At 39.3% G+C, this 24,134-nt stretch overlaps 1 pseudogene; it reads left to right on the top strand.

The window, feature by feature from the left end:
• The first annotated feature begins 223 nt into the window (after positions 1 to 223).
• LOC129066119 (uncharacterized) lies at positions 224 to 323 on the top strand (annotated as a pseudogene).
• The last annotated feature ends 23,811 nt before the right edge of the window (positions 324 to 24,134 follow it).

The following is a 24,134-nucleotide window of genomic DNA, read 5'->3' as shown; positions in this document are numbered from 1 at the left end:
ACAGCAAATAAAAAGGCTGAGCTATTTGGAAGTCCAAGATAACAAATGATGATTTTTCATTCGTAATATATATCCATTGCAATTAAGCTGCTTTCAATTGCGTTCTCTCTCTTCCTGACTCTCTCTCTCTCTCTCTCCCCCTCTCTCTCTTCCTATCTGAAAAGTCCTAATGAATTTATGTCTCTGGTCAGGTAAACTGAGGTCCCCCCTATTAGAAAAGTTAGTCCTCGTTTTGGCAGCACATATACTAAAAATTTGGAATTATACAGAGATTAGCATGGTCCAAGGATGAGAAGCAAATTCGTGAAGCTTTCCATATTTTTATTTCACCCTTTGCAACAATATGAATGGATTTGGAGAACATTATGCTAAGTGAAATAAGAGAGTCAGAGAAAGATAAATACCATAGGAGTTCACATATATGTGGATCTAATGAACAGAGCTAACAAGGAAAATGGGGACAGACTCATAGATGGGGAGCAGGATGGCAGCTGGTGGGAGGAGGGAAGGTTAGGAGGTGGAAGAATTGAGCAAAAAGGAAAAAGGAGTCATGGAGATGGACAACAGTGTGGTGATTGCTGGGAGGAAGGAGGTATAAGGGGACTAAAAGGAAATATAAAAAAAAAACAGTAACAAATTTTAAAAAAAGAAAAAGTCAAGTCATATGTTTTATTCATAGGGAGTAATCCTGAAATGTTCTTTTATTTGGAAAATGAGTTGTTTGTCAAAACCCTTCTATTTTCCTTCTCACTCAAACATTTCAGCAAAATTCTTCTGCTCCATATGCGGCATTTACATGCTCTGGAATATTTCTTGAAGAGGGGAGGTGGGATCGAGGTTCCTGTGCTTTTCACTGGGAGTGACCTGATGTCAAAAGTGGAAAAAGAAATCCATTCCCTTTTTTTACACTAAAAATTAAGTATTTTGACATTCATATTGAGCAGGAAAAATGCAAATGGTTAATAAATATATAAGAAAGTTTTCAGAATCACGTGAATGCATTTATTTAACTCTGAGTGCTTATTATGTATCAGGCACTCTGAGCACCAGCCACTGTTCTAAATCTTCACAAGTATTCATTCGATTACATCTGAGAGTAATCTTATTTGGCAGGTACTATTATTTATTTCTCATTTGCAGTGGGAATGCCGAAACTGAGTCACAGAGCAGTCACGTACCTTGGCTTAGGTTACACAGCAAGCGGGCAGCACGGCCAGGCAGCTGGGCTCCAGGTCCACGCTTTCGGGCGCATGCCATACAGTCTTGCCAGGGAAATGCAAATTCAAACAAGATACCATTTTCTATCCAACAGATTGGCAAAAATCATTTTAAATATTGGGAACATCAAGTGCTGGTAAGGATATAGGCAAATAAACACTCAAGTTTTACACCCATTATACAAGGCAATCTGGCGGCATTCACTAAAATCTGAAGTACGTAAAGCCCTCTACATAATATTTCACTTTGAGGACTCTGGCCCACAGAAATGAAAGCATCAGTGTATGAGGCTGTACGTGAAATTGCAGCATTGTTTATGGTAATTCACAACTGAAAATAGCACAAATATCCATCACAGGAGCTATGGTTGAGTAAATTGTTACATCCATACTACAGAATATTATGTAGCTACTACATAAGACTTAAATCTACATCCATTAATCCAGAGAATGTTGCAATAATGAGCACAGTGTGATCACACTTTTCTGGTAAATATTTTTATGAACATATTTAACAGTTAACTCAGAAAGTATGATAGAGCAGAGAAGATTATTAATGTCTTCCATATGTACTTTGGAATTGTTTCACTTTTTACACAAGCTTGTATTGCCTCTGCAATTAATTTTTTAACATTTAAAAATGTTTGATTGCTAAAATAATATATTAAAATTAGGTAATGTGAAATAATAAAGGGAGCAAAATCAAGTCTCCTATAATTCTCCTATCCAGTGATACCCAGTTGCTATTTTGTATACTCTTACGTCTTTCTTTAAATTTCTTTTTATCGTTCAAATATATTTGTCTCCATTTTCCTGCCACCACTTTCCCCTGCCCCACCCACCCCCACCTCCCACCCCCACCCTCAATTCTTCCCACTCTGGCTTTGTCCATGGGTCCTTTATACATGTTCCTTGATTTGACCCTTCTCCTTCTCTTCCCCTTCACCCTCCTCTCTCCTCCCCTCTTGTTACTGTTGGTTTGTTTTTTCTTTCAATGTTGCTGCTTATATTTTTCTTGCCCGTTTGTTCTGCTGATTAGGTTCCACTTATAGGTGAGATCACATGGTATTTGTCTTTCACCACCTGGCTTATTTCACTTAGCATAATGCTCTCCAGTTCCATCCATGCTGTCAGGAAGGGTAGTAGCTCTTTCTTTCTTTCTGCTGAGTAGTATTCCATTGTGTAAATGTACCATAGGTTTTTGATCCACTCATTTACTGATGGGCACTTCAGTTATTTTCAGCACTTGGCTATTGTAAATTGTGCTGCTAATGAACATTGGTTCTTTTGAATTGGTGTTTTGGGATTCTTAAGGTATAATCCCAGCCGTGGAATCACTGGGTCAAATAGCAGTTCCATTTTTAGCTTTTTGAGGAAATTCCAAACTGTTTTCCACAGTGCCTGCACCAGTCTGCATTCCCACCAACAGTGCACTAGGGTTCCCTTTTCTCCACAACCTTGCCAGCACTTGTTGTTTGTTAATTTGTTTATGATGGCCATTCTGACCAGTGTAAAGTGGTATCTCATTGTGGGTTTAATTTGAATTCCTCTGATAGCTAGCAATGTGAAGTATCCTTTCATATGTCTCTGGGCCCTGTGTATGTTCTGCTTGGAGAAGTGTCTGTTCGGGTCCTTTGCCCAATTTTTAAATGGGATTGTTTGTCTTCCTGGAGTGGAGGCATGTGAGTTCTTTACATATTTTGGAGATCAAACCCTTGTCTGAGGTATCATTGGCCAATATATTTTCCCATATGGTTGGTTCCCTTTTCATTTTGCGGATGTTTTCTTTAGCTGTGCAGAAGCTTCTTATTTTGATGGGGTCCCATTTGCTTATTCTTTCCTTTATGTCCCTTGCTCTAGAGGACATATCAGTGAAAATATTGCTGTGTAGAATGCCTGAGAGTGTCCTATGTTCTCCTTTAGGACTTTTATGGTGTTGCAACTTATATTTAATTCTTTTATCCATTTTGAACTTATTTTTGTGTATAGTGTAAGTTGGCAGTCAAACTTCATTTTTTTTTTTGCGTACAACTGTCCAGCTCTCCCAACTCCATTTGTTGAAGAGGCTATTTTTACTCCATTCTATGCTTCCGCCCCCTTTGCCAAATATTTATTGATCATAGACATGGGTTTATTTCTGGGCTCTCTATTCTGTTCCGTTGATCTATGTATCTGTTCTTATGGCAGTACCAGATTGTTTTGATTACAGTGGCCTTGTAATATAGTTTGATGTTTGATGTCAGGCACTGTGATCTCTCCTACTTTGTTCTTCCTTCTCAAAATTGCTGCAGCCATTCGGGGTTGTTAATGGTTCCATATACATTTTTGAATTTTTGTTCTATATCTGTAAAATACATCATTGGTATTTTAATAGGGATTGTGTTGAATCTATAAATTGCTTTGGGTAGTATGGGCATTTTGATGATGTTAATTCTTCCAAACCATGAACATGGTATATGCTCCCATTTATTTGTGTCTTCCTTAATTTCTTTCTTCAGTGTTGTGTAGCTTTCTGAGTACAGGTCTTTTGCCTCCTTGGTTAAATTTATTCCTAGGTACTTTTTTTCTTGATGCTATAGCAAATGGGATTTTTTCCTGATTTCTGGTTCTAATAATTCATTGTTGGTATACAAAAATGCCTTCGATTTCTGAATATTAACTTTGTATCCCGCTGTTTTGCTAAATTCACTTATTAGGTTGAGTAGTTTTTTGGTGGAGTCTATGGGGTTTTCTATGTACACTATCCTGTCATCTGCAAACAATGACAGTTTAACTTCCTCCTTTCCAATTTGGATTCCTTTTATTTCTTTTTCTTGTCTGATCATTATGGCTAGGACTTCCCATACTATGTTGAATAGAAGTGGTGAAAGCAGATAACCGTGTCTTGATCCCTATCTTAGTGGGAAAGCTTTTAGTTTTTGCCCATTGAGTGTGACGTTGGCTGTAGGTTTTTCATATGTGGTCTTTATTATGTTGAGGTAGGCCTCCTTTACTCCCACTTTGCTGAGTGTTTTTATCATAAATGGATGCTGTACCTTATCAAATGCTTTTAATGCATGTATTGATATGATCATGTGATTTTTGTCTTTCCTTTTGTTTATGTGATGTATTATGTTTATTGATTTGCAAATATTGAACCATTCTTGCATCCCTGGGATGAATCCCACTTGATCATGGTAGATGATCTTCTTAATGTATTGCTGAATGTGGTTTGCCAATATTTCATTGAGGATTTTACCATCTATGTTCATCAGCAATATTGGCCTGTAGTTTTCTTTCTTTGTTTTGTCTTTATCTGGTTTTGGGATTAGAATGATGCTGGCCTCATAAACAGAGTTTGGGCGTCTCCCCTCTTGGATTTTTTGGAATAGTCTGAGAAGGACAGGGGTTAGCTCTTCCTTAAATGTTTTGTAAAATCTCCTGTGAAACCATCTGGTCCAGAGCTTTTGTGTGCCAGAAGGTTTTTGATTCCTGCTTCAATTTCACCAGCTGTTATCAGTCTGTTCAGGCTTTCTGCTTCTTCTTTATTCAGTGTTAGAAGATTATATGTTTCTAAAATTTGTCCATTTCACCCAGGTTTTCAAATTTCTTGGCTCTACTATAATTGTTCATAGTAATTTCTTACAATCATTTGTATTTCTGTGGTATCAGTTCTCCTCTTTAATTTTTGATATTATTTATTTGTGTCCTCTCCCTTTTTTTCTTAATGAGTCTGCTTAAAGGCTGGTCAATTTTATCTTCTCAAAGAACCAGCTACTGATCCTTTAAATTGTTCTTTTAGTCTCTATGTCATTCAGTTCTGCTCTGGTCTTGATTATTTCCTTCCTTCTACTCACTCTGGGCTTTGTTTGTTGTTTCTCCAGTTCTTGAAGATGTATGGTTAGGTCCTTTATTTGAAATGTTTCTATCTTTTTTAGGTGGCCCAGTATTACTATGAACTTCCCTCTCAGGACTGCCTTTGCTGTGTCCCTTAGGTTTAGGACTGTTGTGTGTTCATTTTCTTTTGTTTCCAGAGACTTTTTGATTTCTTCTTTGATCTCATTATTGACCCATTCATTGTTTAATAGCATGCTAATCGGTCTCCATGAGTTTGAATGTTTTTGAGTTTTTTCCTTGAGGTTGGTTTCCAATTTCAAGCCTCTGTGGTCTAAGAAAATGCTTGTTATGATTTCAATTTTCTTGAATTTGTTGAGGCTTGTTCTGTGTCCTATCATGTGGTCTATCTTTGAAAATGTTCCATGTGCATTTGAAAAGAATATGTATTTTGCTTCTTTGGGATGAAAGGTTCTATATATATATATATATATATATATATATATATATATATACACACACACATACACACATATACATATATATATCAGTTAAGTCCATTTGATCTAATGGGCGTCATTCAGTTACACAATATTCTTGATAGTTTGGAAGATCTATCCATTGCTGACAGTGGGGTGTTAAAATGCCCTACTATCAGTGTGTTGCTGCCTATATCTTTCTTGAAGTCCTCCAAGATTTTCCTTCTATATTTGGGTGGTCCTATGTTGGGTGCATATAGGTTTACAATGTTATGTCTTCTTGATGGATTCTTCCTTTGACTATTATGAAGTGTCCTTCTTTGTCTCTTTACTGCCTTTGTTTTGAAATCTATTTTGTCTGATATAAGTATAACTACCCAGGATTTTTTTTCCTGTGCTTCTGCCATTCAGGGGAGTGGTCTGCCTTAGCATGATGGCTGCTGCTGTACAGGGGATGAGTCAGCACCGGGATCCCACTGGCTATTCCCTCAGTTCTCTCCTCAAGGCCTCCTTCTCCAATCTCTCCTCAGGCGTCACTAGCCCACGCTGTCCCCACCTTTGCCAGAGACCAGTATAAGTGGATGCAAATAGAATTTATGCGTTGGCCCTTTAAATGGCTCTTTGCATCTCCATCCACCCTTCTCCGGCAGAGAGCAACCCTGCTGCTTTTCACAGCTGACTGTTATCTGTGTACTTCTTGGCCTCTGGTGCTCTAGGCTAGGGATCCCCACTGATGGTTTAGACCTCTTTCTTCTCAGGGGGATCCAACTGGCCATTTAAATATTCCTCTGGTGCTGCTTCCCGTGAGCACCCAGCCAGCCTTCTCAAGTCTCCACTGCACTCCTTACCAGTCAGGTTGGGCTAAAGCTTATTCTTCTGTCTGTACAAGGTTATAAGGCTTATCTCTTGCTATTGTTCAGTTGTTTGTTCCAGGTGATTTCTCCACAATTTAATTGTAATTCCAGATTGGTCCTGGGAGGAGGTCAGTGTGACTTCCATTCATTCCACTACCTTGCTTCTCCAGGTGTCTTCCAAATTTTCCCTCTGCAATTTAAAACTCTAAGTTAAACATAATTATAAATGAATTGTAATGATCCACCTAGAAAATATGTTTGAGACTTGCTGCTCTACATAGAAAATTATATAAATAATATAGCTTTTAAATCAGATGTGGAAGACTCAGATTTATATTTATGAACACCTCTTATGTACAGGCATTGTAATTTATAGTTCTCAGCAATTACAGAATAAACATTTTTCTTTCATGGTCATTTCAGGTCTTAAAAAGCAGAGGAAATAATCTGTTTACTCTTTGTCTAACAGTATAACTAGGCAGAACACAGTAATATAATTTTTAAAAGTCTGTGTATGATCTACAATCCATTTCTATTCCTTCAATTTCACACTCAAATGGAAAGAGAGTCCACATTTAGGAGGGAAATGGAGGGGCTAGTAGCATTGAAAGGTTTTAAAATGCCTTTCTTCTTTGATAAAGAGGATTAGACAGACATTTCTTGGGCTTTACGTCCTTCTCCCTATGCTCTACACTGTGCAAGGCTCAAAGACATACGTTGAAATCTGAAAGAGTGACTGGATATGTTGGTGGGGGCGTGGAAACAACAATAAGGAGGCTGCAGCATCATCTGATTAACCATAGGGCCTTCCTGGGCTCGTGAAATTTAAAGTGCTGCTGCCATCTTCAGGAGTTCCCCATTGACATATTTGAGTAAAGTTACAAGTAAGTTGGATACAGCCTCAAAAGGCTCTCCAGGAGTTCTGAATTGCAGCTAGAAAACAGACACCCTAATTGACTGCTAAAATGAAGGAAGGCAGTTTCTCAATAAAGCTTAAGATGATTACCTACCTAGTAAGATAGTTTCTAGTGTGTATGTTTAATGTTATGAAATGGTAAGTTTCTCCCACTGAGATGCAACATAAACTGAGTAAAGATTTAGGGTCCAAAAAAAGGGTGTGACTGAGAAGCTAAGGCTTTAAGGAATGGGAGCAGCTGTAGGGGGTAAGTTACAGCATTTTTGGATACACTGAGTAGTTCTGAAGCACATTAAGTCAGTCTCCCAGAGGACCACGTGCTCAGTCTCCACATGCTCAATTAAACTCCAACACTGAGTTTAGAGAGCATTTCATCACAAGCAACCTGTGGGCTTCCATTTTTACCTGATTTATTGGGTCATTTGTTCATTAATTCTGAGCCTGTCTCTTCTCTGATTGCTTGAGTTATGGCTACTTGATAGGAAAAGCCAAACTGTCTAACAGATCTCTTAGCGCAGCTCCACTTCCTTCTGGAAATAATTCTATTTCATTATGTTGTGAATAAAATTAATTAAGCCCTAAAATGAAAACAAGTCCATTACACTATCTTTTTTTAATCTTTTTTTAATTGTTGCACAAGTACAGTTGTCTCCATTTTTCCACCACCATTTTCTCCCACCCCACCCACCCCTACCTCCCACCCTCAATCCTCCCTCCCTTTGGCTTTGTCTATTACACTATCTTTCTTTATCGTTGTTAGAGGTGTCTGTGAATGGTCTGGAGAGTCCAGGAGAACATGAATATTCCTAGTGGCTCTCAGGGGAATAGTGGTCCAATCCTCAAGCCATGAAACCACAATGTTGTCTGCAAATGCTCCTTCGAGACCAGCTGAAGTTTCCCTATACCTCATTTCACACTGGTTCTTCTTATTTCTTCATCATTTTAAGCAATCTGAAGTTCTCACAGCAAGTTAGAATCTACCTCATAGAGTCCATTTTTATTCTTGGTTTGCATGATTAAAAGAAAAGAGAAAAATGCTTTCAATTTACCTTTAGAAAAATTCACATCATTTTAGGAGATACACAAGTTCTCTTTTGCCACAAAACTAGCAATTTAAAATGCATTTTGAAAGAAAGGATTATAATACATAGCTAGTGCCATAATAGATAATATGTCATCAACATGATACTTCAGAAACCTTTCTGTATTTGGAAGGCTGTCTATGTTCTCTGAAATTTTGCCTTGAAGTTATTCATTTCTTTGGCAAATACTTTCTAAGGGCCTATTAATATGCTAAGTATTCTGGTAGGCATTTTTATGTTATCTCTTCATTTTTTCACAATGATTTTGTGAAGATCATACACTCCCATTTAGCAGATGAGGAAACTGAGATGCAGATAGTTTAAGTAACTTGTCTATGGAATCAGGATTAGAAGCCAAGTGTGCCTTCCTCTTATGCCTACACGGCTTGCATAAGAGCATCACCAAAGCCGGAAGCACTTTTAGCATTTTCCTGCCTACTATGATTATGAAACAGTCATTCAATGAACATTTGACTCTTTGCTACAATTGAGGCATTGTGCATTTTATTAATAGAGCAGTAAGAGAGGAAAAATGAGTCAGTCCTAAAAATTAGGCTATAACACAAGTAAAAGTTATAAAAATGGAAAGTATGACTCAAAGCACATTGAGCTGTTTGTGCTCACTGCCACTGGGGGCATTGCTGACTTACAAATGGAAGAAGGACAAGTGAACAGATCATGTACCAAGAAATGCCTTAACCGTAAGATAAGTTTGAGCCCATCCACAATGCCACATAGAAAAAAAAATTATTAAAAATCTAAGATATACCAAAATGCACCTAACCACAACTTTGAAGCTGGGCCAAGCTATGAATTTACAATTTCTACTTGTACATTACTTCTTATCCCTATTACATCTGACCACTCAAGCCTTGAAATGGGAAAACGAATGGTCCTTTGCAAAATTTACTCCATCTTGTTGTATGTGTAATGTCTTTACAATTTCTGGATCTTAGAGCCTATAGCCTTAATCACTGTTAGGGCAAATCTGGCCATGTTCAATTTCACTGCACTCATTACTCTGTTCTTCCTCCAGAGGTCCAAATGGCCCCAGACTCAGAAGTTGAACAGTGAAACGACCATCTCAACCTAATGCCCTCAGAAGCCTCTGGAGCCACCACACAGCTGCTTACAGCTTAATGAACCACTGTTCAGTGTGCTGCTAAATGAGGTTGCAAAGAGAAAATCATCTCAAATGGCACCAGCATTTCACTCGAGGAAAGAAGTTCTTCTCATCACTTACCAGACTTCACCTGAAGGACAAAAATATCTGCCAGACCTTCACATTTGGGTAAACTGGAATTCTTGAGGGAGCAGATCTGTCTCTGCCTGCTGATCTGGTTTTCTGCTCTCGTGGCCATTGTTAATATTAATGCTCAATTGGAAAGAGAGACACTGGGGTCTTCAGGCAGAAAGTCAGCAAAAAAAAAAGGCTGAATATGAATTAGGCAGGATGGATGGACCACACTTGGTGCTAATAATGATGAAAACTTTACATTGCTCAAGTGCTCTTTGAGGAGCTCAGACAAATGCTACCCAGATTCAGCCTAAAAGCAATGAAATCACTAGTCCTGTGATGACATTACATGAACTAAAATTAAAAGTTAAGGAAATCACTTGTATTCCTGTTTTGGGATGCACTCCATACTCAAAGAGACCCTCTACCCTAGAACTGCTAAGGACATTTGCCTGAGCCCCTTGTTAAAACTACCCCAAATACTATGAACAATCAGATTTTCCTATCACCTCAAACTCAACACATCTAGAATATTGTCTGCAGCATCCGCAGCTTCCTCCTAAGCCCACTTGATACCTCAGCTATCCTAGTATCTCCATCTTCAGCAATGGGATCTCGCCCACCCTTTCCTTGGCCCCTACGTTCAATGCCATAAGGTTTTCCTTAGTGAATTCATTTCAGCATCCTTCCATCTGCCTTTCCCCTTGTCTAGATTTTCACTGTTACGCTTCTGGTCCTACACTAACTTGACTCTGAAGGGTAGCAGAATACGCCAATGCAAATATGTCACTTTGGTATATTGATTATTTTGAGCAATAGGCATGTGAAAACCAGCAAATTCAGGGTGGGACTTTCTCTGAACTCCCCTTATCTAAAAGTGAGATCCTCCAAAACTCACTTGTTATAAATTCCCTCTCCAGGAGTTTCATCAACCTGGGAAAACTGACTTTTGTCATAAGAGAGACTAGAAGTCAAATACTATGGCCAGACACCTTGTCACCTTAAAGATGGTATTTAACCTTGATTTCTAAGCCACCTTGGGGAATTACTCATTTTTCCCTGGGTATCTCACATGTACATACAAGGTATACACATTAATAAATTTCTGTGTGTTTCTCTCTTGTTAATCTGTCACTTACTACAGAGATCTCAGCTAGGAGCTAAAAGGGTGGAAGTAAAATTATTTTCCTCCTCTACAACTCCTAACCAATCTCCTGGCCTTGCAGATGCCTTCATCCTTTCAGCACAGATTAGTTTTCCTGATATATCACACTCCCTCGTTCAAAACCCATCGGTGGGTCCCAAGTCTTCAGAGTAAAGGACTCTTCAGCCAGGTATTCAAGGTCCCCCACAATCACTGCATGCAGGGCTTCCACTACTTCCCCTCTGGGCTCCAGTCAAACCAGCCTCTATTTCTGTCCCTTTAACAGGATATGTACATTTCTTTCTCTGAACTGTTATTCAGGCCATTCTGCCTGCCTCTTCTTTCATATAAATCCTACCTCTTTTCAAAGACTCAGCTTACACAAACCACTACCACCTCCAAGTAAGATTTCCCAGTTCATTCGTCTGTGTTCTTTTCTTTTCAACATTATTTCTTTATTTATATCACTACTCCCCAAAAGGATTTACACGTAACTCCTGCAGAGATTGCTGAATATGCCACTCATTTACCACTTTCCATAATAATAGTGCCAACATATACAGTGCTTACTAATGCCAGACTCTGCAGAGTGCTTTACATATATAAACCTATTTAAAACTCACAACAGCCTTATCAGGTAGGTACTATTACTATCCTCTTTTTACAAATCAGACACTGAGAGCTCTCACAACTTGTTCAAAGTTATCCAGCTAAATAACTGCAGAGCCAGGATTTTGACCCAGGCAGCTAAACTCCAGAAACTATGCTCTTCACTGCATTCTAGTAGATAATCTTTTTATTATTAATTAGTTTTTACACCTACTCTTATCTTCCCAACCAGATTCTTTAAGGGTAGTCACAACGTGTCATGCCTTTTGTTATCCCTTTCAGTAACTAGTATAGGGTTTCACACACAGTTAGTTCTTTACAGTTTGCTGATTTCATCTGCATCACAATAGTCTTAAATCCTTTCTGGACAAAAAGGTGGGATATAAGCAAATAAGCTATGAAGTCTTCTTACACACCAATCCCCCCTGAAAATCTGCGACAAGACTTATGAAGCTGTTGGTCATCTTCTTTGAATCGGGTATGAGGATTGCACAGTCTGGAAAATCTGACTTTGCAGAATGTATGAACTCTAACAACAAGAGCTGTAGGTGAAACCATGTGCCACTTCTCTATACACACACCAGTTTTCAATATGAGTATTTGAAAGTGTTTTCACAGGAAAATGATGTCCAAGAAAATACTTCTGAAAGGCATTAAATACAAAACTTGTATTGAAGAAGGTTTAGGGGGAGTAGTCAGACCCTTAAAATGCTGGTTGCACTATTATCCTAAAAAAGGTCTTTGCAGCATTTAGATCTTTAGAATTGGTCATTCTAAATGTATAATCACTGGTGAGGTCAGAAACCTTGTCTGATATCACATTTATATTGTTCAAGCACCTAGCATAGTGATAGACATAGTTAGGTCTTTACAAATTCTCTGGATTGATTTCTCCAACTCTGGTGTTTTCTTGCCATCTGATTGCTTTTTCCGTCTTTCCTTGGAATATATTAATGTCTCCCAAACTAATGGCTTCCCCTTTCCACCCTTCCAGCTCCTGCAGCTTTGTTCTCTTTGTTCATTTTTTACTGGGCCATTGCACTGTTAGTTAGCCTGTAATATCATATTTGCCAGCAGGTGCTGCCATTTGCCACAGGATTTGCTAATTTTCAAAATTCCATAAATCTGAGACTCCAAATTGGGCAAATAGTACAGTGCCTAATTTATCAACTTGGCAGGTTTGAAATGCTATCAAATCAGTTATTCAAAATGAGTGATACTTGTAATGTGCTGCACAGTTCTAATGAGCAGAGCTCCGCTGCTCCATTAAGACAACAGGACCCCACATTGGAAAACAAGCAGCAAGAATGTGAGGCTAAGAAAATATCAGGGAAGGCTGCTTCTTGCCACAGGATCTCAATGGGAACAATATGTTCAACAAAAACTTGGCTTTCTCGTTGGCAAGTTCATAGGGACTCATCTTGGTGTCTTTCACATCTGTCCTTCTTCTCCATTTCCATGCAAGTTCAACCTTTTATTATCCCCTATAAAAATTACTCCAGTAGCCTTATATCTTTTCTCCCTAATCCAAGGGTCTTCCCACCCTAGATCATCCTGTGCATTGCTGGAACAGTCTTTCTAAAATGACACTTGCTTAAAAACCTTCAGTGATGCCCTTAATCAAGGCAGCCCTCTTCAGTGTGACACACCAGCCCCTATATGAACTCCATTCTCAAGTTACTTGTCCGACCTTACTTTCTATTATCCCAGATTCTCCACATTGACAAAGCAGGAATTTTATTTTCCCCCACAGATGAAGCTCACGCCCTTCTTAGCCCCTTTGCTCCTGCAACTCCACACACCTGAAATGCCTTCCCTCTTCTCCTAACTCCTTAGTCAACACTATTGCTATATTAATTTCCCAGGAGTAATTAAATGCATAGAATATTGCTGGTTAACATAATTCCTTCTCCCAGCATCTCCGGAAACATCTGAAATATAGGACAAGCACTCTATGACGGAACAATATTAATGAAATACAGCACTTTGTGACACTTATATAAAGCATTAACTCAGCAGACAACATACTCTTGGGGGACCTCGGTCAGCACAAGCCCTTCTACTTGCCTACAGTCATTTTTGCATCCCCAGTGATTTTGAAGGTGCTTCCTCACTTTCTCAGGATTCATCTTGACCGCCTGAGTGAAATCGCAGAGGTAACCAACCAGGAGAACCCTCTGCCCCACTTTAAGCACCATCTTTCCTCTCTGCCAACCAACCCACATTTTCTTACTCTCCTGACTTCCTGAATTTCACAAACCACACTATGCTGTTATTTGCCCTGCTACCCTGGACCTCAGGCATACAAATCATGTTATGCATTAATAGCACCAGGAGGAAGGGCAGCACCATAATGTTCTCCTCTTCAATATTTTCACATTCTGACCAGGGTCACTTTCCAACTCCAGTTAGTTCTCCAAGGGCCTCTCTGCTCACTAAACTGGCCAATCTCTGTATCCTCTATGATACATCCCTGATTTACTATTTTTAGATGAAACATGGACTATTTGGAGTCAGAAATCAAAAGGTTTAGATTCCAGTCCTAGCTCTGCTACCATCTAGCTGATGTATTTGAACCTCTGTTTCCTCAGAGGTAAAATGGAAATGATAATTTCCATAAATTCTAGAAGTGAGCTCAAAGCGGATAATGTATCTGAAGCACACTGAAAACTATAAAGCACCATACACAAGCAAAATGTCATGTTTTTTCTGCATTCAGTCGGTAGCAGTCACAAACACATAGTTCACCCCATGAAGTAGAAACAATATAAACAAAACTAAAACCCTGGCAGGAAAGAGGAACTCTTCATTTTTTATCTAGCATCATTAAGCTATAGAAATAAGAATTTGTCCACAAGCTCTATCTGAATGCCATGTAGTGGGCACAGAGTTCTCCTGAGAACTGAAGTGCTACAAAAAAAGACAAGTGACAACACCTGAAGCACGAGCTTCCGTCAGTGCCATCAATACACAAGACAAGTCATAGCCTTAGCAGGAGGCAAGTTAGTGGCCACCTGTGAGGTACAATATAAAGGATTCTAGGTGGAGTCCTTGTTCTTGGTGATTCTACCCCTAACCCCAATACACCCAAAATTTCATCACTAGAACTCCATTTTTTCAAGCATTGGAGGGTTTACAGTCTTCAAGCCTCTTTTATTAAAATTAAAAGACCCCTGAGCAAATAACCCTTAAACCTCTTTCATCTCACATCTCAGCAGGGTTTAAATGAAGGTAAAGAAGAGCAAAGTCATACAGCAATAGAAATCACGAGGGGCAGGGAAGAGTGGAGGGCCTTGGAGAGTCATGAGAGGGTCAAAGAGGAGACCAGGAAGACCAAAACTGAGCTTCATACTCACCCCAGATTTGCTTGAGCCAGGCCTTGTTATATAGTTGTTTGCCTGACCTTCATTCTTTTTGTATCTTGATGCTTACAATTAGCTTTAATGGTTGATAAAGCCCACGTTCAAGCAAAAGTGGGAAGAATGTGTATTTTTAAAATTTTAGATATATCTCTGAAGCCGTCTCAGCACTCACAGAGGCCAGGGGGTGCGGGGGTGGGGGTGGGGGGGGAACGTGCCTTGTTGTTTAAGTCCAAGGCCAATCGGGATTCCCACCAGCAGCCCTAGCTTCTTGGCAGCATGACACTGGAGGCAGACCTCTTTAGCCTCCTATCAGAGCTCCTTAACATGCTTCCTTTTCTATCTACAGTATTTGGAAAGATGAGAGACAATGCTGCGAAGAGCACAAAGGCTTTTGCAAACCAACTCTGGCTTCCTCATTAAAGATGTCGCGACCAGGGTTGGATTTAGTAACTTGGCATTCGCTTGGTAGGACCACCCATGTTCACAGCCATCTGGAGTCTTTTGGAGAATTTTTAAAGAGGCACTGCTTTGACAGCATTTTGTAGTGAAGAAAGCACTAGTGTTCAATTCATGAAGCCTGGGTTTGAGCCCAGCTCCAGTAGCTAAGTGACTGTGGGCAACCCCCTGCACTTTCTTGAACCTCTGTTTCTTTGTCAATTAAGTGATTTGTCAACTCCTTGCAAGATTTAATAGTCTAAGGCAGAGATTCCCAAAGCATGGTCCCTGGACTAGCAGCATCAGTATCATCTAGAAACATTCTCAAACTCCACCTAGGCCTCCAGAATCAGATACTCTGGAATAGCGTCCAGCAATCTGTGTGTAAGTAACGCTCCAGGTAATAATTACCACACAGTCAAAACTGAGAACCATTGCTGTAGGGTTCTATTATTCTCTTTCTGCTGCTTCCTTTCTAGGTGAGCCTGGGCAGCACTGATTAGCAGCTAGTCAAAGGTGTGCTGGAGGCCAAGGGAGGCACTCATTTGCAAATGTTGGCTGACCGGGCAACTGGAGAGGAATCAAGTGTAAACAGGACTCCTGCGGAAGAGCCCTGCATTATTTCCCTCAGCCCTTCTTCCATGGCTGAAGTTCCAGAAAAATTTGAGACTGCCTACAGAAAAGACATCTTTTTGGCCATGTTCTCAAAACACATTTTTACAACATCAAAAGCAAGAGTGAAAGTGGTTTTTGTTAATGATGCCAACCTCTCTTTTTACTATTTTTGTCTCTAATCCCCATAGATACATGCCATTTAGTGCTGGGCAAGGAAAATTACTTCCTTTATTTCAGCTTTTTGTTTTTCCCTCTACCTTTTCTGACAGCTCTTCGTTTCCTCTAAGTTATCAGGGACAACCTGCAAGTGTTGTTCTGGGTTCCACAAGGGAACGTGGTTTCCTAGCAACAGCCAGAGCCTGCTGGGCCATTCTCTGAGTCACCAGCTCCAGGCAGCTCCTGATAAGCAGTGCTGTTTGCAGAGGAACCCTCTGTGGACCCCACATGGGAGTCTGCCTGCACACACCTACTTCACAGGGCAACAGGATCTACAGAGAACAGAGACCTGACAGGACCTAAAGAATACCATAAATAGGGCTCCCTTTATTCTAAGCTAAATGGATCTCCTTGATTTTTCTATGAGGTAATTTTTGTATTGAAGAAGGAAAGAGGGAGGGATGTAAGGGCAGAAGGAGGAAAGAAGAAATTTTTTCAACAAACATTCCCTGAGCATCTGCAGTATATGCTTTAGCTACATACTGGAGATGGGAAATCAAATCAGACATAGTCCTTGCTCTCAGAAAGCTTCTAGCCTAAGAGGAGAGACAGTTCATCAAGTCCAATTTGCTCTCCATCATGATAGCTGTCATCACACAGGAGAACATTGGTCCCATGACCAAGTAGAAGTGCAGGGCCTCAGAAGCCATGGTTTCAGTTCTGCAATTTTTTTTTTATTTCCCTATACAACCAACCTTGTTGTTGAGATTTTCAAATGTATTAAGTCGTATATAGTATGGCTCTTACAATGTGTTTAATCACTCTATCTGTGGTTATATTAGATTTCTTATTCTTAAGGCTATTTATTTCAGTCTTTTCTCACTTTTTTTTTTTTTACAATAAGGTTTTCCAAGAGTTTGTCTCTTTTATTGATTTTTTTGAAATAGGCCCTTGGTCAGTTTATCAATTCCACTTTTCTTTTAAATGTATTGATTTCTGTTTTTGTTTTCATTGATTCCTTTCTCCTGCTTTCCAAAAGTTATGTTTGTTTTTATGTCCTCTTGAGTTGAAGCCATAATTGAATCCATTTCTTTTCATTTTTCTTCTGTATTAATAAAAGCACTTTAAGCTGTGCATATCTCCGATTTCAGGTTTGGCTGCTGCCGTATGTCTTAATATACGGTCTTATTGAATGTCCTTATTTACTTTTGTCTGTTTGATATATCACAGGGATTAAAGTTCCATCTATGATTATAGTTCCTATGGATTTCTCCTTGTATTTCTAAAAGGTTTAGATAGATATATTTGATGCCATGCTATTTAGCACTTAAAGTTCCAATGATTCCTCCATCTTTGTCATGGATTACACCTGTTAACAATAAAAAAAAAAATCCTTCTTTATCTCACTTAATGGCCTGCTTGAATTCTATATCATCTGATAATAAATTTTAAAATATAAAATTATCACCCATTATTTACTTTTATTGTCCATAGTTCCTTTTTCTTTAATATAAAGATGTGTCTTGTATTTCAATCCAGAATGTTTGGTCTGGACCTGTTTTCCCTCTTCTTATTCCTCATTCATCAGCTCTGCATCTCAGTGGGACCCCTACAGACTGTCAGCTGGACTCCCACTGGGTTTGACCAACAAAACCAACCAGTGGGAGAAGGGGACAAGCAGGTTATTCTATTTCCCCTTCCTGTCATGTGTTTTCTGTAACAGCTGTATTTCCGCTCTATCTGCAGCTGCTGCTGAATGGGCCTGTCCTGGTTCTAGCATCTGCCCAGTGACCCCAGTAATTCTGTCTTCTCCTAACATTGAGTGGACACTGGCTTCCTGAGATAGCTAATCTCTGCACTGCCTTACTGTTCCCTGCTTAGCTTCTCTACTCTTTTCACCATACACTACTGTGTAACCGATTTCCTGCATTAAATTCCTTTTGTTGTATATATTCAAAGTAGTTTCTGTATTCCTCAGTGAACCTTAATAAATCCACTCTTTTTATTTTTGTTTAAAAATTTAACCTACTCACTTTTGCAGCAAATACTATGGGTTGACTTACTTAACCCCCCTCCCAAACTCCTTTTTCCTTGCCTTCCTGTAGTATGAAGGCTGCAAGGCCAAAAAAATAAATTTCCTTCCAGCAAGCAAGGCCATGTAGTACAATAAGATGTAAATAGAAAGCTACTGAGGATTTCTGGAAGTCTTGCTTTCAAAATACAGGTATTGGCCTTTCCTTCTTTTTCTTGTCTGGACACTGGATTTGACAGCTAGAGCTTCAGCAGCCCCTCTGGACTATGAGGAAAAGAAATAGAAATACAGTGAGAAGATGGAGACATAGGCATACAAGGCTCACCTTTTCATAAAACCACATCAAAATTACAACTAAAATACATAACAACCATCACTCAGAAATATCAGAAATTTTATTGAATGGAAGTCTGACAAGCATGGAATTGAAGAAACAACATCCATACAGGCTGGGAGAAGGGCCACAGAGGTGGAATGGGCTGGTCCCACACCCACGTGGATAAATATTTGGCAGAGATATCTTGGGAGCTAGGAGTCTTAGCCCCACACCAGGCCCCCAGACCAGGATTCCAGTCCCAGCAAGATAATTTCTCACAACTTCTGTCTGTGAAAACCAGTGGGGGTTGGATCCATGGAGGAGGCCGCTAGAGCCCTTGGGGAACCCACACACAGACTTACCTACTCAGCCTCACTCCTTCTGAAACATTGATCGGCTGCCTATCGTACACACCTTTACTGGGATGGAACCTGCAACCCAGGTATGTGCCCTCACCAGGGATCAAAACCACAGCCTCTTGGTGTACAGGACAACACTCCAACCAACTGAATTACTCAGCCAGGGTGAGGTTAGTCAATTACTTTTTGTGTAGGGGTGGACTTGCCAGTAGCACCATTTAAGTATTGTGCATATCTAAATCTTCCCCCATATGTTTCCAAATGTTTTTGGAAGGGATAGAGTTGTATGCTCTCCAAAAAATAATGCACACACACAGCACACACATGAAGTTTTGTTTTTAAAATAGTATTTCAGAAGTTACGCTTCTGGATCCACTCTCTTCCCCCTAGAAACTCATCAATCTTCTAAAAGAGTCATTGTTATAAGGACATAAGGTTAGATATTTATAACACTGTTGGAGGAGTGTGAAAGTTTTTAAAAATAAAGTACAAGAATAATATAACAAACACCCATGTATCCACTATTCAGAATTAACAAATGTTAACATTTTGTCACTTTGCTTCAAATTTTTTTGATTAAAAGAAGTTGAAGTTCTTTATTCCAATCCACAATCTCAAAACTCTTCTTCCTCTTCAGAGATGGTCATTATCATGAATTAGGCATGTTTCCATTTAGTTTTTGGTTTTTACTGTTACTTGCTGTCTGTGTAGGCATACACAATTTATAGTAACATGGGTGTGGCTTTGAGTGATTGCTAAATGTACAAGAATACTAGCATGCTATACATACTATTATGCAATTTGTTCTTCTATGTTTTTGTTATTTAGTTGAAACACAAATGTAGCTCATTAATTTTCTCTGATGTACATTATTAAATTGTATGAATTTATACAGTTCATTTATCCCCCTTTTCATGGATGTTTAGGTTATTTCTAATTTTTTACTATTCCAAATACCTAATGACAATCCTTGGAAGAGTTCATGGGGGCATATTTGCAGGAGTTTCTTTAGGATATATGCCTAGAAGTGGAATTGCTGAATCATAGAGTATGCACATCTTCAACTTTGCTTTATATTTCCAAATTCTTTAGAGTAATAGTACTACTATAAAGTTACACCAACAGACTAAGAGAGTTCCCATTTCCCCCACAAAGTAACCAATACTTGATATTGTCACACATACTAATCTTTGGCACTTAGATTAATGAATGGGAATTGGTATGTCTTTGTCATTTCAATTTGCATTTTTCTGATTGCTAATTAGTTTGAGCATTTTTTCTTCTTTGCCTTTTGACTTTTATTTTCTTCAAATTGTCTACAAATTGTGTTTTTGTTTCATCTTTTTATCAGATAGTCTTCTTATTATTGATTCATGGGAGTTTAAATTCTAATCGATTGTGGAGATTTAGCAGACCTTTCCTTCATTCATTAGACACTTCCTATGGTACCAGTCTAAGCCTGGGGATAAAATAGTAAACAAATCAGACAAAATTCATATTCTCACAGAGCCTCTCTTTATTTCCTCCCAATTCCTCCACACTCAAAAGTGTATATGTTAATAAGCTATCCCTTTAAGTCCAGATTATTATCATTTTAATTTGTTTTGTTAAATTTGATGATAAAATTCATAACAGCAATTTTTAAAAATATTTTATTTATTTATTTTTAGAGAGGGGGAAGGGAGGGAGGAAGCAGGAGAGAACCATCAGTGCGATATAGAAACATCAATGGGTTCTCTCTCCTACCTGCCCTGCCCAGGCACAAAACCCACAACCCAGGCATGTGTCGCAACTGGTAATTGAACTGGAACCGGCGATCCTTCACTCTGCGGGACGTTGCCCAACCAACTGAGCCATACCAGTCATGACCATAACAGCAATTATTTATACACATACTGAATTTTACTGGTTTCACTTCACACAAAAAGCTCTATGATGCTCTGGGTTTCTCCAATTTGAATTATTTATTTTTTTCTCGAATTGCTATAGGACATCTTCAATAAATTTTTCTCAAGAAGAGGAACACTTTATGTATTTGTGGCCATCTAAGAACAGATTTTTCTATTGCTTTCACATATGAACTGAATAAAAGATTGTTGAGTAACAATCTCTTCCCTTCAAAATTCTGTATGTTATTCCCTGTCTTCCAACAATTAGTATGGTAGAAAAGTAGTACGCTGGTGCTCTTATTTTCCCCCTTTCTACATCATCTGTTTTGTTTGTTGTTTTTGACTGAGTGCAGGAAGGGCTTTACCTCAGTATAGGAGTCTGTATACTAATTTTAACTGATTGCTAGTAGATCTTTTTAGTCTGAAGACTCAAATGTTTAAATTTAGGACTTTTTTTACCCTATCATTTCTTTATTGTTACTATTTCTCCAGCTGCTGTATCCTTTTGGTATTTTTATTACACCTATCTTGGACCTGTTGGATTTTTTCCCCCCATACATCTTTCCTTTATATGCATTATGGTAAGTCTGTGTATTTTCCTCTGGGAGAATTTCTCAACCTTATTCATCTAATTCACCAATTCAATTTACTTCAGGATTCAATTTTCTCTACCCTGCCTTTATTTAAAATTTTAATCTAAGGATAATATTTCTGAATTATGGCAATATTTTCTAGTCTCATTCTGTTTTTATAATACTGTGTCTTCTCTAATCTTGTATTGAGATATTAAAAGGAAATGGTGATTCACTAAGTCCTTTCTTGTTGTGATTTCTTGGAATATATCCATGTCAGAGGGGTCATTTCCTCTGATTGCTCTTACTGGCCTCCCTTGTTTGAATAATTTGAGTAATTATTGATTAATTTCTCAGGCCCAGTTGTTTTTCCCTGCTTACTCATCCTTCAGCTCCTCGATTGTCCTGTGTTCTGTTTTTTCTTGCCTTCGGGTCTTTGCAAATGATGTAAACCTCTGAATGAAACTGTCATCTTAGCGTAATGCTTAGCACATAGTAAGTGTTCAACAAAAATTTGAGTTTAATGAATGAATATTTATATTTTTTTCTGTTTGAAGATTAGAAAGGTGGCTTATCAGAAACTAGAGCTCTCTATCCAAATTGTTTAGTTTCAGACAAAGGAGAAAAGAAAAATTTCATGGTTTCGTAGCTTTATTTTTACAGGATTGACAGTCTAGTTTGTACCCAGGGCTTAGGCAAGAGCATATGCAAGGAAAGTTATTTGCTTAGCCTACTGTGCTTGGTGGCTGCTTTTCTGTGTTCTCTGTCGTCCCCCAAGCCAGCCCCTTCTCTGACCGGCACAGCCCTCCTCAGTACAAAGCTGCTGTGGTAATGTATCCATTTCACTTGACATGATAGGTCAATGGTGGAGTCAAGAGCCAACTTCCCAAGGTCATTGGTAGGGCTCAGATGTGTCCCACATTTACTTAAGCCCCTGTTGGCCTGAGCTTGGAGATTATCTGAGGGTCTGCTAAGGCAATCTGTCCACTTATTTTCCAGGTGAGTCTTTCTTTCACATGTGTTGAATTGCATCTGGTTCAGTAATTCCCTAAATCTATTTTTTAAGGTTTTCATTTATGCTTGTATTAGTTTCCTAGGGCTGTCATAACAAATTGTCACAAACGAGGTGACTTAAAACCACAGAAATTTATTTTCTCAGTTCTGGAGGCTAAAACTTCAAAATTATGGCCACGCTCCCTCTTCAGGCTTTAGGGACGAATCCCTCCTTGGCTCTCTCTAACTTTTTTGGTGGTAGCTGGCAGTCCTAGCTGTTGCTTGGCTTGCAGCTGTACCACTCCAATCTCTGTCTCTATTGTTACATGGCCTTCTTTCCCATGTATCTGTGTCCAAAGATCCCTCTTTTAAAAAGGCACCAATAAATGGATTAGGGCCCACCCTAATCAGTGCAACCTCATTTTAGTTTGATTACATCTACACAGACCTTATTTTCAAACAAGGGCACAGTCATCGGTGCTGGGGGTTGGGACTTGAACTTATTTGCGGAGCTACAACTCAACCCATAACAGAGATCTTTTTTAAAAAATCATAAAATAAGGGTTACTCTACAGTAGACCATAAATCTAGCTTTGTATATACCATATCTTATGTAAATGTCAAAGCTTCTGGCTTGATGGTGACATTGTTTTCTGTTTTCTGCTATAGGTGTTACTTCATCTTTCTCTGGCCATTTCAAATGGAATTTGGATGGACAGAAGGAGAGTGAAGTGTGTGGATACAAATCACCATCTTAAAGTGAAATAATGTCATTCACAGACTTCATCAATATTTGCTTATTGATGAATGTAATATGGGATTAATCAGGAGCACTAGGAGAAAATATCAGTGCCATTTTTTCAGCTATTAAGGAAATACAGATAAGATGACCATTAATGTAAGAAAAAAAATTCTGCCTTGAGGTTTCATGGAACCATAACTCAAGGCACATTCCTTCCCTCCACTCAAGAGTAGTCCCCCAGCCCCACCACCCAGGGGCTTGTTTAGTTGCCTGGCTTAGAAAATATCTAAAAGTGTTTCCCTAATTTTTCTAATGTCAGTAGAAATGGAAAGATAACGGGCAGTGACAGTCTGTCGTTGGCTGTAGATGAAGGGAGATGGGAAGCCCTGAAGCATATTCGAGTTTCACGAGCACTGTAGAGCGGCCAGCGGGCGTGACGCCGATGGCCAGACTTGGGGAGAGATGAGACCCCTTCTCTGCACCCACACCCGGCCAGGCACCGTTCATAGATTAATGCACGCAATCCTCACACAAGTCTGCAAAGTGAGTGGTTGTAATCCTGTTTTTACAGATGAGGAACCAGGCTCAAAGGGACTGATTTGCCTGCTGTCACACACCGGTTAAGTAACAGAAGCAAGCGGGAAAGGGTGGGTTGCCAGTGCCACAGTCAGTGCTGGGCTGAGCGATGAGCGGGGATGACGCACCTTAGACACAGCTTTGAAATCACACTTATTCTAGTCTTGCCTCTGCCAAGCACCAACCAAATGAGCAACTTTGAGCAAGTTACTGTGCTTATCATCTCTGAGCTTGTCAACGCATCTGCAAAATGATGTTAAATGAGACAAAATATGTGGTACCTGTTTCAGGAGAACATCAGTTCCCAGCCTAGAAGGGGAAATATCCCCAAGGGAATTCTAACCTGCCTAATTTTGTTACATTAAAACTTTTTCTTTTCATTCTCAAAGCATGTTCACGTGCTTTAACACAGTCAAAACTGGCTAGGAAAGTCTAACTCCCACTCCACTGCTCTGGCAGACAAAGAAACAGCCTCAGAAGCACTGAGAAAGCTTCCCAAGGTCACAGAGCTCCAGCTGGAACTGGGCTCCAGATCACTTGATTTCTGGTTACAGCTACACCTAATGGAGCAGCCTAACAGCACTGCATTTGCTGAATTACAAAGCGCCGTGGCTGTACATCAAAGCCAAAAGCTATAATAAGCTGCTGTGACAGCAATTTCGGGTTGAGTTTCTACTGACCTGTTAGCTGTCCACCCTGACTGAGGCATCAACTATCTCACCCGTGCCATGTACAA

Source organism: Pteronotus mesoamericanus, unplaced genomic scaffold (genome assembly GCF_021234165.1).
Source record: "Pteronotus mesoamericanus isolate MK-2021 breed Mesoamerican mustached bat unplaced genomic scaffold, CSHL_Meso_final contig_182, whole genome shotgun sequence".
Classification (NCBI taxonomy): Eukaryota; Metazoa; Chordata; class Mammalia; order Chiroptera; family Mormoopidae; genus Pteronotus; species Pteronotus mesoamericanus.
The sequence above is the reverse complement of the archived record's forward strand: the minus strand, read 5'-3'. Positions and strand labels throughout refer to the sequence as shown.